General features: G+C 40.5%; 1 non-coding gene across 1 annotated transcript; it reads left to right on the top strand.

Annotated features, from left to right (window-relative positions):
- Positions 1-17,164: 17,164 nt before the first annotated feature.
- LOC145393945 (5S ribosomal RNA) lies at positions 17,165-17,283 on the top strand. The gene has a single exon (XR_013896296.1). It is a non-coding gene; the product is annotated as a 5S ribosomal RNA (ribosomal RNA).
- The last annotated feature ends 2,318 nt before the right edge of the window (positions 17,284-19,601 follow it).

Genomic DNA, 19,601 nt, shown 5'->3' with positions numbered 1-19,601 from the left:
TTTTTTTCACATATTGTGATCAGTACAGTTTTTAAAGATTCTAAGTAAGCATTAATCTGCCGAAATCAGGCAAGCATATGCTCCCCACGCTCGCCCCCACACCCCCTCATCCGTACCTGATGAAGGCGTCCCAATCTGAATCTGTCGGGAAAAATTTGAGGATGGCAATAGTGTAGTGAAAGAGACATCTCCTAAAGTTAACTAAAAGACGTTTTTCTCTAGATTTGCGAGCTTTATATTTCCTGTCATAATCAATTTACCTACTAATAGCAGTCTAGCAATAAGTTTAATAATGTCAACAACCACCTCATTATCAACGCTCACTGCACAATCCACAATCACCCATTTCCAAAAATCACTTTCCACATCCAAGCCTCACACACCCAAACACACTTAACTGGAGAGCTTTACGAACCGCCTGAGCAGTTTCTCGGTCGTTCAGTTTCCAGGAGAGTGAGGGAGACGAAGAGGAAATGAGGGAGGGAGAGAGAAGGGGAGGGGAGGAAGGCAGAAAGAGGAAGTTAGGGTGTGTGTGGATAACGAAAGTAAGGGAGTTTAGGGAGGGACGGAGGTAGAGTGAAGAGGAGGTAAAAGAGTGGAGAAGAGTGAGAGTAGTGAAGAGTGTGTGAGTAGAGAAGGGCGAGAGAGTGATAGGTGAAAGTGAATGAAAAAGAGTCAGTGGAAGAGAGTGAAGCAGTGAAAGTTGTGAGTGGGGGAGAGCGAGGGAGTGGGAGTGACTGGAAGGAGTGAGAGAGTGAGACAGTTGAGGGGAATTAAGGGAGAGAGGGAGATGGGTAAGGGAAAGGAGAATGAGAGAGTAAGGGGGTGAGAAGTAGAAATATAAGACTGAGCGAAAGAATGATTGGGAGAGTGAGTGAAGGACTGAGTAGTAAAGAGTGACTGAAAGAGTGAGTGAGAGTCACGGGGAACTGAAGGAGTTAGGAAGGCAGTGGAGGAGAGCAGGTGAGTGAGTGAGTGCATGAAACAGTGAAAAAAAGGGTGAGTGAATTAAAGAGAAAGGTGAGAGAGGGAATGACAGGTTGTGAAAAGTAAGTGACTGACTGGATGAGAAATTGATTAAGTGAGAGAGATGAAACCTGAGTGAGTGACTGGCTGACTGATTGGGGTGAAAGCTGAGTGGGAAAATGAGTGAGTGAGCCAGTGAGTACTTGATTGGTCGGTTGATTAATTGATTGATGGACTGCGTGAGTGAGTGAGTGAGTGAGTAAATGAGTATGTGAGTAATTCATTGGTTGATTAATTTATTGACAGAGCGAGTGACTGAGTAAGTAAATGAGTGAGTGAGGAAGTGAGTGGTATTTGAATGAGTAAGTAAGTAATTGATTAGTTGATTAACTGATTCATGGAGTGGGTGAGTGAGTAAATGATTGATTGATTGATGGAGTGAGTGAATGATTGACTGGTTGATTAATTGATTGATGGACTGCGTGAGTGAGTGAGTAAATGAGTAAGTATGTGAGTAATTCAGTGGTTGATTAATTTATTGACGGAGCGAGTGACTGAGTAAGTAAAATGAGTGAGTAAATGAGTGAGTAAGTGAGTGGTATTTGAATGAGTAAGTAATTGATTAGTTGATTAACTGATTCATGGAGTGCGTGAGTGAGTAGGTGATTGATTGATTGATGGAGTGAGTGAATGATTGACTGGTTGGTTAATTGATTGATGGAGTGAGTAAGTGAGTGAGCTGGTAAATGAGTGAGTAAATGAGTGAGTGAGTGGGTAAATGAGTGAGTAAGTAACTGATTGGTGGTTGATTGATTGATTGATTGAGTGAATGAATAAATGAGTGAGTGAGTGGAAAAAAAGAGAAGGAAGGGAATAATGGGGTTCATTATGGAAAGTAAAACAAGTAGTAAAGAGGTTATAGGCAGGTGAGTGACAGAGGTAAAAGTGAAGAACTGAAGGAAAAGGAAGGGAAGGAATGTAGGAAAAGAGAGGGAAAGAGGAGTGAAGGAAAAAAGGGAAGAAAAGATGATGTGGATTGAAGAGAGAGAGAGAGAGAGAGAGAGAGAGGAATTGGAGTGGAGGAAGAGAGAAAGGGAGAGAGGGAGGGAGTGGAGGGCCCGACTCTAGACTGCATACAACCCTCTGAAGGTAAGCACACACGTAGGAGTGACGGAATTTACTTCTTCACTCCCATTATTTTTTCATTTTCTTGCTACCTTCTGACGATTTTGTTCAGCTTAGGAAGGACGTGTAGAAATGGACAGGTGTATGGGACGTGTGGAAATGGACTGGTGTTTGGGACGTGTGGAAATGGATTGGTGTATGGGACGTGTGGAAATGGACAGGTGTATGGGACGTGTAGAAATGGACAGGTGTATGGGACGTGTAGAAATGGACAGGTGTATGGGACGTGTGGAAATGGACTGGTGTTTGGGACGTGTGGAAATGGATTGGTGTATGGGACGTGTGGAAATGGACAGGTGTATGGGACGTGTAGAAATGGACAGGTGTATGGGACGTGGACGTGTAGAAATGGACAGGTGTATGGGACGTGTAGAAATGGACAGGTGTATGGGACGTGTAGAAATGAACAGGTGTATGGGACGTGTAGAAATGAACAGGTGTATGGGACGTGTAGAAATGGACAGGTGTATGGGACTTTTACCTAACCACTCTTGTACGGAAATTCTCCTGTACACTGAATATAAACAGCCCACGATAACACAATGAAATTACTATAAGAGACTTCCTGGGACGTAAGAAGTAAAAATTATGTTTTGATGAATATTTAAGGGAACATAAACACACATCTGATTCACCAATTTCTTCCACCCCCACCTCTCTCTCTCTCTCTCTCTCTCTCTCTCTATGCCTAAGTAGGCTACAGTCCAGAGGAGTATTCATAAACTTTCATGAGTCGAAATTGGGCATAAGATTTTTTTTTTTTTTTTCATAATATTATCATCACTCACACAGCCACCAAACACTTCACACAAACCAGTGTGATTATTAGAGTGAAAATAAGACTAAACAAGAGGATTCCTGACAAGCATTGACTGTTACTAAGGCTTACTAATGGTACAAACTCGTTTAGATCCTTTATATGTTCGGCCTCAGGTCAGTAAGTAGGCAGTAGTCACGTTTAAATGGGCATCTTAAAGGGGAGGAGACTGTAGCACCAGTCGAACAGGGCAGCATTCCCGCCGGGGGGGGGGGGACTGGTAACAGTGAGGTGCTGTGGCCACAGTTACGCCAGGCATCAGGACAAGATTATTGGAAAGCATATCCAGTGTAATGAAGGGAAGCATTTTTTCTTTGACAGGGTTGTTAACATTTGGAATAAACTGGCCAGGGATGTCGTTGATTGCAGTACAGTGGTGACATTCAAAAATCGCGTGGATAAGTATCTCGCTTCAAATCCTCAGTTGAATAATAATGTATGCTGTTTTCCTCTGTTTCAGATCGTGATGAAACTATAGCAGGGAAATACTGTGTAATTTATGATAATTGTAGCCTATTAACACTTGTAGTGTATAGATATAGTGGGAGAGAATATTGTTTACCACTTTTCAGTCATTCCTGTGAAAATTCCATATCAACTCTTCCATGCTACATGGTGGTCCGTATCACATTTTCCCTGCCAGCTTCGACTGGAGGGTTTGGTGGGAGGGGGGAAACCTTCTTGCTTTACTATCCTTACCTTCAACTTGGAGAATCAGATATCATAGTGGTAGTCTTCTGTGTAACAAGCAGCCTGGAAAAGACTGTTAGGTCTGTTGCTGTTTGCTTCCATTGTACTCCTTTGTACTCCTTTGACTCCATCGCTTATATAACTCCATTTTCTTTGCTTCACTAACCTCACCAACACTGTCCTCTAAGTATTTGCACTTGTATATTACACATGACGCGTCTACTCAGATTTCAAATATTTGATGTTGACGAATAGTGCCTCGAAGTTTCTAGGGACGGGGTTCAAAGTAAACGGTAAAGTAAAGGTAACGGGGGGGGGGGGGCGGAGGTAGACGACATGAGGCTCTTAACTACGTTGCTCACCTCCGTAACATGGCCTTTGAGCCTGTAGTGGGTTATTCACTCATTATCCTGGATACAAGGCCACTGCATTATCCAGGTTACCACAGTTACCTTCCCTAGGTGTTAACCTAGGTACCCATTGTACCTACAAGGATTCGAACGCTGGCACTAATGGGACGGCAGCTTGGCAGTTAGCAATGCTAACCACACAGCCACCGCGGCTGAGGAGTACATAGATATGTTGCAGATGGCAACAGATCAGTTGGTACTTTCATGGCTGTGTGGTATGAGGTAGGTTATTACTGGCAACTCTTGTTATTAAGAGACAAGGAAAGTAGAAGAGGAAGGATCTCCAATCCACAGATCCCTCCTGCCCAAGCCGGTAGGAGATTTGAGGAGAACTACTATAGTACATAGTTTGGAAAGCTGTCATGGAAATTTCATAGGAAAGGATAAAAGGAAACGGCATCTTAAACTATCATAATCTGAAAGGGAAGGCAATACCATCTTAAATTTTCTCAATCTGAAAGGAAAAAACACTACCATGTCAGCATTAGGTACATGTTTATGTTCTGTGGTTTTTTGTTAACATTATCCTTCTGTATTGTTATTATTTAAGAGTGCACCTATTTAGCTGGGGATGGAAGTCAGATACTTATCAAAGCGTCCCCCCCCCCCTTTTTTTTTAATGCTATCATAGTTTACTACACTGGAGAGTAATTAGGTCCATATACTGTATTTACAACGTTGGTGAAGAATACATGTTTAGCGTCATGTGACTGGAAACGTTTTCCAACAATTTGATGACCATCACTTTGAGTATAATCCTGATCTTCTGTGAAATACATTTTGACTGTCATACTATCACTTCTTTGAAGAAGTTGTTTACCTGAATTAAATCTCATAGATTGGGCTTGGTTACGTCAAACAGATTCAGCTTTCCTAGATGTTTCTCATGTGGTTTACATCTCAGTTAAGAGATTATATATTTTTTTTCAACATTTTCTGTACTCCCTCAGACTTCACTATATTTTTTTTTTTCTTTTTAATATAATAACTAGAATTGGACAAAGTAATCTAAATGCGGACATCCTAAGGAGTAATATAAGGTGGGGATAATGATTCAGATTTATATTCGATTTTTGCCTATGAATCCGATTGTTTTGTTGGCCTTCTTAACACCTTCTGTACCCTGTTTCCTTGATTTCACATAATTTGCTCAAAGCAATTTTATGGTTTACGAGTACATAATCGAGCTGAATTTTATTCGCAGTATAGCAGACTTTTTCATTATTACTGCAAATTGTTCACCACTGTACATTATTTATACCGAACTCCATCTGCCCAGTGAAAAAGCTGATCATGGTCTTTCTGGGTCGCCTGTCTTGGTGGAAATGTGAGCACTCTGCCATCAGGTGGTGTGTTATCAGCATATTTGGATATTTCACAGAATAAGATTCACCAAAATTATTTATATAAATTGAAAACAAAAATGGACCTAACACAGAACCCTGCGACACTTTGCTTGTAATGTCTTTCCTGTCAGAATCTTAATAATGACTTTTTGCTTACGACCTCTTTAACAGCTACTTTCCCAAGGAAGGCCAACCAGAATATCCTGTACCATTCTTTGACCTAAGTTCTTTGAATTTCTGCAATACTCATGGCCATTCCTCCGATCTTTTCTCAATTGAACGCCACCTTTCCTCTTCTGAGTTTCTCTTTGTATTTGTAACTGAGATAAAGTTGTCTGAGACTACTGACGTCAACTTCCATGCTTTGTCGTCCTTTCTCTACTGACGTTTCCGAGGCAATGGTGGTTGTTACGTGTATCAGTGTAACAACGTGACTTGTTTCATGTCGCAAGCTTGACTCTTCTTCTTTATCTACTGTCTGGCTACATCTGTCCTGTCAGTCTCTAACGATATATCTGTGTTTTTTACCTCTCCCTAAGCTCATTTGACTATCCAAACTTCTGTAATTTACAGCTTCTTAATACATATTCTCTGGTGTTAAAAATTTCCGTTCCGGGAGATTTTATTGCTTACCACCGCCTTTGTCTCGCCTCTTCATTCCTTGATTCACCTGAGAAATCAACCGAAATCTTTTCTGTCCGTAATGACCTAAGCAGCGTTTCTCAGTGCTGGGCCATGAGGTGCTGTCTGTTGAGATGTGGGGAGGGGAGGGAATAGTTTTAATCGTCAGACCAGTTTAACGAATGCTTCCTAGAAATTCGCTAGGATGTAAATATCTAAATTTTTTGCTCATCCTGACTAACTAGCACGGCTGAAGACGATGCCCTGCCAACATGGAAACACAGGTGACTGATTTGTCACCGTAGTAGACGAGTTAAGTGACTTTTAACTCCAAGTCATGATGCAAAGGTCCCATTTGGTATGGAAGTACCTCAGGCCCATGGAACAAAAAAAATATCCAAGGACAAAAGTTCGCTCTCGCTTCGAATCTGAAGTATGTGCGTAAAAAGGAGAGAGAGAGAGAGAGAGAGAGATGGCTAGTTTGATTGTGTGTGTGTGTGTGTGTGTGTGTGTGTGTGTATGTGTGTGTGTGTGTGTGTGTGTGTTCCAGGATGCTTGAAAGGTGAGAGAGGAGTGAGACAGGAAGGAAAGGCGGGGAAGGAGGAAATGGTGAGGGGAGAAAACAAGGGTGAGAGGTGAGGGAGGAGGGAAGGATAGGGGCGAGGGAAGGAGGGAAGGGTGAGGGTGAGGGGAGGAGGGAAGGGTGAGGGTGAGGGTGAGGGAAGAGGGAAGGGTGAGGATGAGGGGAGGAGGGAAGTGTGAGGGAGGAGAGATGGGTGAGGGTGAGGAAGGAGGGAAGGGTGAGGGAGGAAAGGAAAAAAGAAATTTAAAAAAGGGGGGAGGAGGTAAAGAAAAAAGGATATATATGGGAAATGAAAAACGTCCGCGTTCCCATAGTAGTTTCTCTCTCTCTCTCTCTCTCTCACACACACACACACACACACACACACACACACACACACACACACACACACACACACACACACACACACACACACACACACACACACACACACACACTCTTTGCCTACCTTCGCCCAGCATAATGATACACCTACATACTGTAAACACACTCGTACCCGCAATACCCTTTCCAGTGGTGGACAAAGGGTAGGCTGTGGTCAAGTGGTTAAAGTAATCTGCTGCTTGACACGGCTTTCATTTTATGTTGGGGCAGAGAGCATTTTGTTGACTTGAATGTCCTAAAAACAGGCTTTACTGGTCTTCCACAGGGTCCACCGACATTTCATAGAACCCCCCCTCCCCCGTTTGCTAATGCCATGACACGAGTTTTGCACCAGAGGTTGCGCGTTAGTCCCAAAGTTGTGATATTTTAAGGTGTGTGGCACATAGGAGGACCACTGAGTCTCAGGGAGAGGACTATGAAGCCTATGCCCAGACTCAGACGCATAAAGCAAAAACGCACACATGCGACTCTTGAAACTGCTGCGACCTGTCAGCCAACCACTTGGTATTATATATATATATATATATATATATATATATATATATATATATATATATATATAATGTAATAAAAATTGACCAGTAATTGAGAGTTAACCGATTTCAGTGATTTATGCCTAAAAACCTTCCCCATGATGCCATGGGTATTAAAAAATTTTAGCTTTATGATTATCTCCTTTGGTTCCCGATATGTATGTATTTATTTATTTATAAGCGTATCACATTAAGTAGTTTGTTAACTTACATCTGTTACGTCACCTGGAATGGATTCTTCTTACGTAGGCTACATGATGGTTCCAGCATTAAGGCATGATTATCTTGTAATACGTTTATAAGACTTTTGACATCTATTTTAACCGCCTCGTCTAAAGAACGTGTGTCGAGACTAGAACAGTTCAGTGGTAGAAATTATGCTCATACATTCAGATTGTGTTTATTGAGAAGATACACCATTGTCAGTTCAACTTGAACCTTTCGTCAGAAATTCCTCATACGGGGATGATAGGTCACACATATTTCACAGAAGATAGGGCAGATGGATAGTGAAAAGAACACTGCAGCAACCTACAGATGGAGTGAGCCAGGCTCCGTTGAAAAAGATAGAGATGGACGTATTTAGGGGAGCAGAGAGGCCGATGACGGTAAATGACGATGATGTGAAGGAATTTAGAACTGACAGAGGTTAATGATGATGATGATGAAGATGATGATCACGATGATACGAAAGAATTTAGGAGAAAAGAGAAAGGTTAATGCTGACGTTGATAAGTTTGATGATTAAGATGATGATGTTGATGATGATGATGATGATGATGACGGTGATGACGGTGATGATGATGACAATGATAATGATCTTGACCATGGTGATTCAAAAGAATTAATAAGAACAGAGAGAGGTTAATGATGATGCAGAGGAACTGGAGAGAGAGAGAGAGAGAGAGAGAGAGATGATGATAATGATGTGGAATTTGGGAGAACCGAGAGAGGTTGTTGTTGTTGCATTTGTTGATTATAAAACACACACACACACACACACACACACACACACACACACACACACACACACACACACACACACACACACACACACACACACACACACACAGAGTAATACAAACCTGAACACAAGAGCCTGCTTGAATCCTGTATAACAACAATTAGGTATGCACACACGAGGATGGATCCCCCTTCCCCCATGAAACAATAGAGGAAGCAGGAAATCAGAGAGAGCTGAGTCTCTATCATCATTTGCATCTCATCAGGGAAGTGACGATGGACAGACGAGGGGGAGGGCGGAGGGGGAGGAGAGAGAAGAGGAGTGGGAGATGAAAGGAGAGTAGGAGGAGCAGGACGGATTGGTACAGGTATCTAAGAATTTCCTGCTCTTATTTCGTCTTCTCTTGGCTCGTTTCACTGTCTCTGTACCTCTTCTGCTTTCTCTCTCTCTCTCTCTCTCTCTCTCTCTCTCTCTGCGCGTGCTCGTGTGTGTGTGTGTGTGTGTGTGTGTGTGTGTGTGTGTGTGTGTGTGTGTGTGTACACCTCTACCCGAGGAATTAATTTTTGAGCTAATTATTTTTGGATATAATATATAAAAACACTTTGGATACACACACACACACACACACACACACACACACTCAGAATTGATAAAATGGATAAACTGAAGTACTTATTCAAATATGGAAGGCCAACTTCTTAACGTCTTCATTACAATGACGTATTTTAAAAGTATTTTATTTTTGGTACCACCAGACGGTTTTCCTTAGCTCATCCGAAACCTCCTTCTTTTTTACGAGTAATGTCAAGTGGTTAATAAAGGTCACCAGTTCGAAAATTTTCTCTTAAGCTGAATAAAATCGTCTGAAGATATCAATAATGACATAATCTGGCAGCAGCCTTCCACTTGTTTATGCATCCACTTTCATTAATACGGACTGCACACCACTTTCCTAGACCACATTGGTATATTTTAACCCTGACAATATTCTTGTTTTCAGGGACAGTATTTTTCTTCCAGCTAAGGATGGTTGAGGAAGGTTTTGTGTATTTTTCTTGCAACTTTACTACTGCGTATGACATCATAAACCTTTGACTAAGTATGGTTCATAATCATCATCATCATCATCATCATAATCATCATCATCATCATCATCATCATCATCATCATCATAATCATCATCATCATCATCATCATCATCATCATCATCATCATCATCGCCGTCATCATCATAACCCTCTTTCCCACTTACGTGAGGTGGGAAAGGTCCTGAACATCCATCCACTCATTAATCAAGTCATCGATATTCTCAGGTCTACGCCACAGGCCGAACGATCCCCACAATAGAGCATCTCGTCATACCATCAGAATAGACCCACTTCGTCGTCTGCCAGATTGAAAAAGGTGCGCAACCCTGGTCAAGTGCACCTTCGTAAATACTTCATCGATACTTTTATGTCCTGTGTCAATTCCATCTCTTCCTCAGCTTTCATACCATGCTTTGTCATATACACTTTATATTATCTATCCGCCTTCTTATTGGCCTTCCATGCCCCCTCTTGGCCTCAAGCTCACTCGCATATGCCATTGCCATTACCGTCATGACATCTACTGCCTCCATGTGACCATACAGTTGCTTCTATAAAATCACCTGGAGTTTGTGAGATGAAAGGATATCTAAGTGTGATTATCGCAGTGATGCAAACCATAGCATTTTAAAGAGATAAGTAACACACAGGTGAATGTTAACCCCTTCAGTTCGGTGGCGTAGTTTTTAAAATTTATTCTTGTTGCCTTCAAACAAATTCAAATTTAGGAGAGACCTCTTCTGATAAAAGGGTTAATAAAAACCATATCATACACTGTTAGTTCAAAACGTGTCTCCTAAGTTAAAGTCGCCCGCAAACGGCAAGAAATAAGTGGAAAAATACGCGTACGTCATCGGATAAAAGGGACTCAGATGTAATATGAAAAATAAGTGAGTAAGGGAGAGGTTATAGGGAGCCTACTAAGCCTGAGAGACGAGCTCCTGACCCCCGACAAAAGGCACTGACCCAGCAGTTCACTGGCTGAGCATCTGGCAGACTTGAGTTTTGCTGCATTTATTAACTCTCTCTCTCTCTCTCTCTCTCTGTATGTGTGTGTGTGTGTGTGTGTGTGTGTGTGTGTGTGTGTGTGTGTGTGTGTCAGTAGGAGTTCTGCTGCCTTTATTAACTTGTTATTTCTGGTTGTCTCCTCTCTCTTCCCTCTCGCCCTGGCTCGTTCTTTCTTTGTGTGTGTTTTTGTGTGCTTGTACTTGTTTATGTCCTTTTGTGTAGGCATGCGTATGTGTGTGTGTGTGTGTGTGTGTGTGTGTGTGTGTGTGTGTGTGTGTGTGTGTGTGTGTGTGTGTATATGAGTACGTGCTTATATGAGTACGTTCGTATCAAGTTTTAAAGAAATTATTATACTTGCCTATTTAAAATAGTATAGGAATGTGTATATTTGTGTATATTATTCATGTTTTCTCCAGATTGTTAATAGTCATCTCAAGGGGGACGTTGCACAGCGGCAGGGTTAGAGACACTCTCCAATAACCCCGTCACTGCCAGGGTTACGCATCAGTAGCATTGTCTTGTGGCGAAGGAAATGAAACACAGGGTCTTCCACATATGACGCAGGCAAATTCTCGTGTGTTGCCAGGACAGCTCAGCCAGAGTTACCAGTGTTTATCTCCTGCTTCCCACTACTCTTTTCATGAGAGACAGTGTCTGGTGTGTACGTTCAGTGACTGCCTAGTTCATTAGTATTTCGGGAAGCAACCCTAATATTGCATTCCAGCAGACAAAGCCATCTTCACAACACACAAGATAGTAAAGCGCAGCATATGGACCATCCTGTGCTGTATAAACTGACGTAATCGTACTGAAACGGCTAAGCTGTTTAATGAAGGATAAAGTGGTTAACCCCTTCACTAGGATGACGCAATTTGAATATATGTTCTTGTTGTCTCCAAAATATTTTACTTTGGTGAGGGGAGATTTCTTTGACTGAAGGCCTTAACTATACATTTCAATAACATCTTTTCAGTAACCTCTTCATTATGAGAGGTCCTTGCGCCGATCATTACAATCGTTTGAGGGTAGCATGAAAATGATATAAGTACTGTACTTACAATGGTGTACAAAGGAATGCAAGCAGCAGCAGACCTGTCTGTCCTTTCGGGGCTGTTTGTGACAGGAAAATTTACAGTTAACAAAATTGTTCTACGAGTTAAAGACAAGGGTAGGAAAGCGAGGAGGCTCTCCCGCTTACCAAATCCTGCAGCCTAAGCTGGCAGGAAATGGTAATAAGGCCCACCACGCAGCATAGAAATTTTACAAGAAGGAATGGAAATCAAATGCTGCATTGTCTTAACCTGAAAGGGAAAGTAACATTCAGTCAACACTATGTACACAGTCATGTCGATGTTGTACAGTTGTGTCTTTCAGATTCTGGACTGTAGGAAACATTATACTTCAAGAATGTATGTTTCAGGAATGAATATATTTCACTGGAGTTAGAAGACGAGTATTTATCCAAGCGATTTTCAGTGGTTAGTACTGTATCACAGTTTACAACATTCAAGGCACTTTGTTCCATATACGAGTACTCACAACTCTATCAAAGAAAAAATGCTAAGTTTTATCTGATGGGAATTGTTTGACAACAGTTTCATGACCATTTCCTGTAGTATAATCTGACTGATCAATTGTGAAATATTTTTGTACAGCCATATTATCTGAAGATTTTGTAGACGAATTAAGTTCTCTCGTAATCAGTGCTTAGTTAAAGTAAACAGATTCAGTGTTTCTAAGCTTTTCACACATGGTATACTTCTCACTCTAGGTATCATGTTTGTCACCCTTTGCTGTTCTTTCTCAAGTTTCACCACTTCTTTTTTTGTAACAAGGTTACCCGAACTGGATATTGTACTCTTTGACAATACTAGTAAATTACGCAAGATGAGGATGATGATTTTCTTTTTTTTCTGATGTATATTCGAATGTTCTATTTATCAGTCTGATTAATTTGCTGGCGTTTTAAACAGTCTTCAAACACTTCTTGCTGGGTTTCAGATCATGTGTTGTTATAATTCCTGTCTTTTTCATGGTGTATATTATCAAGCTGAATAATATTCATAGTACATGCCTTTTTTCGTTTCTGTCGCTAATGTTTAGCAATTACATTTACTAATACAGAAATCCATCTGCCATATTGATATCCAAATAAACAGTCAGTCGAAATCTCTCTGAAATGCTTGCTTCTGTAAAGATGTGTTTGTTTTGTTACTGACTAGTATAGTCAGCAGTCTGGATATTTTACAAAATAAAGCATCGTCAGTATGATTTATAAAATTACACGGAATAGGACCCAACACTGAACCTTTTGGCCCTCTGCTCACAACATCTTTTCAGTCTGATTTTTTCCCATTACCTACCTTTCTTTGTTTACTCCCTATAAACTGATTATCAGTCCATCCGAGCACACCGCCGCTGAAACTACTCGCATGTTCCTTTAGTTTTTAAAGGAGTTTTTTGGTGGGTATTTCATCCAAAACTTTTTGAAAATCAAAATAGATATTATCCGTGGATCTGATCTCTTTGTATATGTTTAATAAACTGGTGAAAATATGAAAAAGATTTGAATGGCAAGAATGCTGTTCTACAAAAAAATGTGAATCATTGATGAGATTATAATATTCCTAACAGCCTGCAGTTGACAGATGTTGAGCTAAAAGGATGGAAATTTATCTGGCAGTGATTTGTTGCCATTTTGAATACTGGGGTTACCTTTGGTGTTTCCACTCACGAGGCCCCTTAATAATTTAATTATTTTATTACTTAGTTCAGCTAAAGACTTTGATATTTCATTCTTTACTTCGTTCAGTATGCACTGAGTGTTAATGATATATTAAATACCACAGCCTAATGTTTTGATATATCACTCGTCACTTCCTTTAAGATGCACGGAGATATTTTATCTGGCCACGATGCTTTATTTACTTTACCTTAACTGACTGCGAGTTGTACCTACTTCCTACTAAAGTTATGTCGCTAACTATGTTATCCTCTTCTAAAACAACAGAAGCTACAGGAATTGCAACTGTTTTCTACCGTAAATCCGCCTTAATGAAACGATTAAGCTAATTCTCCCGAAATCTTTAACTCTCGTATGCATTGGACAATTATACAGTAGTATTGTGTTCCTACTGACGCCATAGGATTTTATTTAACAGAGGTTGAATACCGAGGCCTGGTAATGTTAATACTTGTACGGTACCATGACACTGGTAGCATGAACTCTCTAATGGCTTTGATGAGTCTCTTGTTGCATTCTAGATAATTTTAAATGATTTTAATTGACAGAGTGAGTCGTAGAGGCTTATTATCATTAATGTACTCAGACCACAGTATTGCACTGAATTATGATTAAGTCTGACATTTGTGTCGATAAAATATTGTTAGGTATTCATAATATTAATGTGCATGGTTATATCATGAAGCAGATGAGCGATAATTACCGTGATTTTTATCACGTGTGGGAAATGATGTGACCCTTCCATCCTACGCTCACCCCCACCCCAAAATGATATCTGTAATAATAATAAGTAACTCAGGCGTCCACAAAATAAAGGCATTAAATTTGTCTTAACTACAAAATTGCTAGGATTTCTCTGGACTAGACAAGATCGCCTGATGTCGGCCATAATGAAGTTTCAAGAAGCACCAAATACCAGAGAGAGTGCTATTAAAAAAGAGTTTTTGATGCTTTTACGGTGCTAGGATTTCTGTCAAGTGAATAAAATCTTGTAGTGTTAGCCTGAATGAAAATTGTCGTAGTGAAAGGGTAACTAGAATATACAGGGTAGCGCTACACTAGAAAATGGCTGGTGGTATCTCATGTTGCTGGGACGGCTCAGCTTGCTGCTTTGGGCGTGAGTGTGGAGATGGGAGTTGGGAACGAAGGGTACAAATTGGCAACGCTGACTGGGCCGTCCCCACAACACAAAAATATCCCCCGGTGGAGTGGAAGAGAAGCGTTACATATGGACCACATTGTGTCTGCTAATTACGGTGTGAATAATGATGGGAGTGCTGGATTTGTAGCGGGGAAAGAGTGGTGTTATATGAGGGCAGCAAGGTCAAAACATGCCTTCGGAATTACAGTATTGTTTAGTGAACTTTTATTTCAAACAACAGATATAATATTTCAGGTCTGAAGTTAGAAAAATAGCCCTTTCACGTCGTTGACCTTTTTTTTTTTTTTTTTTCTGTAGCTTATTCTTTGTCTCCAGACGATTATATTCATCTCATGACTGACTTCTCTGAACGGGAGGGCTCAAATGTGGCAGTCAGTACTGCCTTCACTAAAAAACGTCTCCCCAAACCCAATTGAAGAGTTAGGTGATGGCCAGATAAAGATATATTAGGGGGATTACTCTCCACAATGATTTTGTGCGGGAGAAAGAGTGGTGATATTTGAGGCAGGCGATCATAAAGTACCTGCGAAACTACGGAATTGCTAAACAAACCTTTGCTTTACACAAAAGAGGTAACATTTCACTGCCATTTTCTGTTAGGTTTAAATGTTAGCTGTGACTGAATTATATTCTCTATGTAGCTATATAATGTAGGCGTTTTATTAAATTAATTTTATTTTCTTGTTCCATTGTGTAGCTCATTCTATTATTGAACCTTTCAGGGCGAGGATTGATTTTAAAATTTCAGTCTCGCTGTCAGCAGCTATTTCTTCTTTGTCCTTATTCATCTTTTGCCATGATCTTCAGTCTTTCAGACGCAGTGTGTCCAGACATCTCAAAATGAACGAATCCTGAATTTAGCTCGCTGCTATCTTTTTTTTGTTTTTTCTAGGAGGGAACAATCTTGCGGTCTTCTGGCCTTTGGTTCCTTCTTGCTTGCATAAATAAGTAAATAAATAAATAGATATATACTTTCGAATTACTAGAGCTGGAAATAGCCCTCGTTGACCCCTTTCCATACAAATATCCTAAGTTTAAAATAACTGTCTGGAGGTAATAGTAAAAAAAAAATGTAAAAGACACAGTCACTCTGAAGGGGCTATTTATGCTTGAATTGTTGTTTTTTGAAGTAACCTCAAGGTGTTTTCCAGGTATCAACCCCTGCGCTATGGGAACGTCTTATTTATATAATTACTGTTACCTCCAGACGATTAGTCAGCTTAGAAAAGGCTCTTATACAGAAGGCATTAACCAAGCCGTTATCTAACCCCTCCAGTTGGAAGCATTTGCGAAGCTGAACAAAATCGTCTGGATATGGCTTGATGTAATGAATGTCATCGTATTGGAAATGCTGAAAAACCTTATTTTCTATTGTTTAGTTTGTAGCGTTTATTGTTACTTAGCCTGATAATAGAACTAACTCATATCAAATAATACAGGGTGGGAGAAAAGTTACTTTACCGTAATATTATTTTATTAAGAGTTATATTTCAACCAAACAAAGTGTATACCAATTATATTTCAACTAAATTATGTGTACATCAAGTAAATTAAAAATCAAGTAATCAACTGTTCAAAATGACCTCCTTCTTCCCCTAAACAGAATTGGCACCACATAGACACACACTGGCAAATTCTTCTCAGCTCATGGTAGAGTAACTTTTGGCCCGCCATGTATTTCTAAAGAAGTATTAAAATTTCTGTAACGCGGCTATTTTTGGATGTGTCAAAACATAATGTGAGCCGTTAACCTCTTCACTGCGGTAGGCGACAGTATTTCATTTTAATTACCTTATAATTATCCAGACTATTTTATTGGGAAAGTTTCTTCGGTGTCGATATAATCGTCAGGAGATATCAAGACTGACAGTATACAAAACATCTTCCTAGTCAAAGAGATATACTGAATTCTCGACCTTGTCCTGATCTGTATTTCACCTGGCATTTCTACCTACAGCTTAGGGAGGTTGTGGTCAGCTGGTTAGAACTGATCTGCTGTGTGAAAGGATGCAGCTTTGATCTCAGGCTGGAGAAAAGAACAATATGATTTGAAGTTTCGATCAGAGTTTTTACCGTTATTCCACCATCGGGTCATTAACACCACCATTAATACCATTACTCCTCTTCTGAATGAGACAGTGCCAGGCTGTATTCAGTATGGACGGTCGGTATTAGCCTCGAAGTGAAGGTGTGTAGCACGTAGAAGGAATGCTGTGCTGAAGGGAACGTACTATGAGATCTATGTCCAGAGTGATCATGAAGAAAAGAAATTGACTGAAAAAACTGAGAGAGAGAGAGAGAGAGAGAGAGAGAGCAACGGATGTGAGCCAGCCACTCTGTTAAAGGGGAAAATTTCATCTGTGATTTAAGGGTTATTGGCTAGGATGCTCTCTCTCTCTCTCTCTCTCTCTCTCTCTCTCTCTCTCGTAAGTATAGTTTATCAAATATCTGTTTTTATTCGACAGTCTGTGTGTCTCTGGGTCTCTGTCTGCCTACCTGTCCATCTTTCTGTCTATCAGCTCAGTTACATGTTTCATAATGTATCTTTTTCACAACCCCTTTCTCTCTCTCTCTCTCTCTCTCTCTCTCTCTCTAGATAGACATACGAGTATATATATATATATATATATATATATATATATATATATATATATATATATATATATAAACGGCCATACCACGTTGAGTACACCGCTTCCCATCCGATCACCGAAGTTAAGCAGCGTTGGGTCTGGTTAGTACTTGGATGGGTGACCGCCTGGGAACACCAGATGCTGTTGGCATAACGTTCTCCCTACGTGTCGAGTGGGGTTGCTGGAGGATTAGTGCCCCTCTCTGTAAAACAATTAACTCTAAGCCCTTGGCCACCCCGTTTGGGATACATGGCGTCTGGCCATTACAAGTCCACTGCTGAACATAGGCCTTCACCAACCTTCTCCACGTATTCCTTGACTGAGCCAATCTCTGCTATGTTTTGCCTGCAAATTTCTCTATCTCATCTCTCCACCTCCTGTCTGACCTTTTTCTGCTACGCTTACAGTCTCTTGGAGTCCAGTCAGTCAGCCTCTTGCTCCATTGGTTATCCCGAGTTCTTGCTACGTGACCGGCCCATCTCCGTTTCTCTCGCCCAAGTTAATCTTTTCCCGTCTGTTTAAGATATTCCCAACATTGACCTTTTCATTGCTCTTTGAGAACGGATTAGTTTATTTTCCATCGATTTTGTCAGTTTCCAGGTCTCACAGCCATATGTCGTAGCCGGAACAATACATTCGTTATATACTTTTCGTTTCATACAAACTGGCAAGCTACTTTTCATGATGTCTCTATGTTTACCGAACGCTTTCAACCCAATTGTAATGCGTCTATTTATTTCGCTGTCATGGTCTTTCGTCAGTTTTAGTATTTGGCCCAAGTAATTGTACTCCTCGACTTCTTCAGAAATTTCTTCGCTTATTTTGATGACGTTCTTTGGTGAATTTGGATTAAACATTTGTTTTACTCCGGTTCATGTTTAGTCCTACATTGAGACGTTCCCAATTATGTCAATTAACATTTCTTGCAGTGTCTCTGTTATTTCTGAGATTAGGACAGTGTCATTTGCAAATCTTAAAGGGATCAGGTTTACTCCATCTTTGTTTACTCCTTTGTCTAGCTTACTGAAAATACTTTCTAGGCATGCTGTAAATAATGTATCTGCCTGACGTACGCCCTTCTCATTCGTAATTTTTTTCGAGTCCATCTGTAAAAGCAGTTCCCTCATTATATATGTTTTCGAGCAGTTTTACAATGTTCTCATATACTCCTTGTTCTGGGAATGAATTTATTATATATCTGTCTATCTGTCTCTCTCTCTCTATCTATCTATCCATCTATATACATAAGCTCAGTTACATGTTCCTTGTGGTATCTTAGTTCTATACTGACTTTCTCTGATTTTTTCTTTTTTCGTATGTGTATGTGCATCTTTGCGCGTGCGCAAGTGTGCGTGCACGAGTCTTTGTTCTTTTATGTGTGTGTGTGTGTGTGTGTGAGTGTGTGTGTGTGTGTGTGTGTGTGCGTGCGTGTGCGTGTGCGTGTGCGTGTGCGCGCGCGCGTTCCACACTCAGACTCGCTAATTACGTCCATCCCAAGGCTGATCACCTCTTCACTCACCCATTCTGCTCTCTCTCTCTCTCTCTCTCTCTCTCTCTCTCTCTCTCTCTCTCCTCATGACACATCCGGTGTAAATCGCGTTACGGGCTGAAGATAATCGGGACACCAGTAAACCGGACAAGAGAGGGTGTGGATATGATAACTTCAATCCGATGTCCACTTGCCGGATAAAAGAATGCGATTTACGTATAGCTGGGGGACAGATTGGAGAGAGAGAGAGAGAGAGAGAGAGAGAGAATCACCGACCTTTTGGTGTCTGAGAAGTGGACAGCTCTATTACTAATACGTCCCGACATACTATATACTTTCAGACGATTTTATTCGGCGTAGGAGAATCTCGCTTTTTTTTTTTTTTTTTTTTTTAACCTGTTATTTAAAAAAAAAAAAAAAAAAAAAACTACGAGAGATCTTTCTTAGGCTGAATAAAATCGTCGGAAGGTAGCTGTACCGGTAATCAGAATGAAGACATCATTGTGGTGAAGAAGTTAAAAAACTTCTTTTTGTTGATGAGAAAAATGAAAAGCAAATAGATTGACAGAAGAAGTGAAAATGAATAAATTAAGCTTAGATAGGTGTGTCAAACGTCAGCAGCTTACCTGCAGACGCTCTCACCTTAATGAGGCACAATTAATCTTTCACCTTGATTCAGCATCTGTCTTGCTTTCACCACGCGTTAATGGTGATAAATGCAGGTCCTCAGTACTAGCAGCAAAATCGAAAAGAAGTGTTATATCAATCTCTTTATCATCTAATCCTTTATGCCTCATGACAGACAAAGGGGTTCAGGATGAGAACACTCAGTCTCGACTTTTACGGTAAGAAATGCCAGTTGCTCGACCCTGAGTGGCATTATATGAGCAATTATCTCAATCCACATGTGATGTAAACCGTTCTTGGCCACAACTACCGTCTGATGTAAACCATTCTTGGTCACTACCGTCTGATGTAA

Source organism: Coenobita brevimanus, chromosome 25 (genome assembly GCF_032717465.1).
Source record: "Coenobita brevimanus isolate Jiangsu-jjx chromosome 25, ASM3271746v2, whole genome shotgun sequence".
NCBI classification, from domain to species: domain Eukaryota; kingdom Metazoa; phylum Arthropoda; class Malacostraca; order Decapoda; family Coenobitidae; genus Coenobita; species Coenobita brevimanus.
The sequence above is the reverse complement of the archived record's forward strand: the minus strand, read 5'-3'. Positions and strand labels throughout refer to the sequence as shown.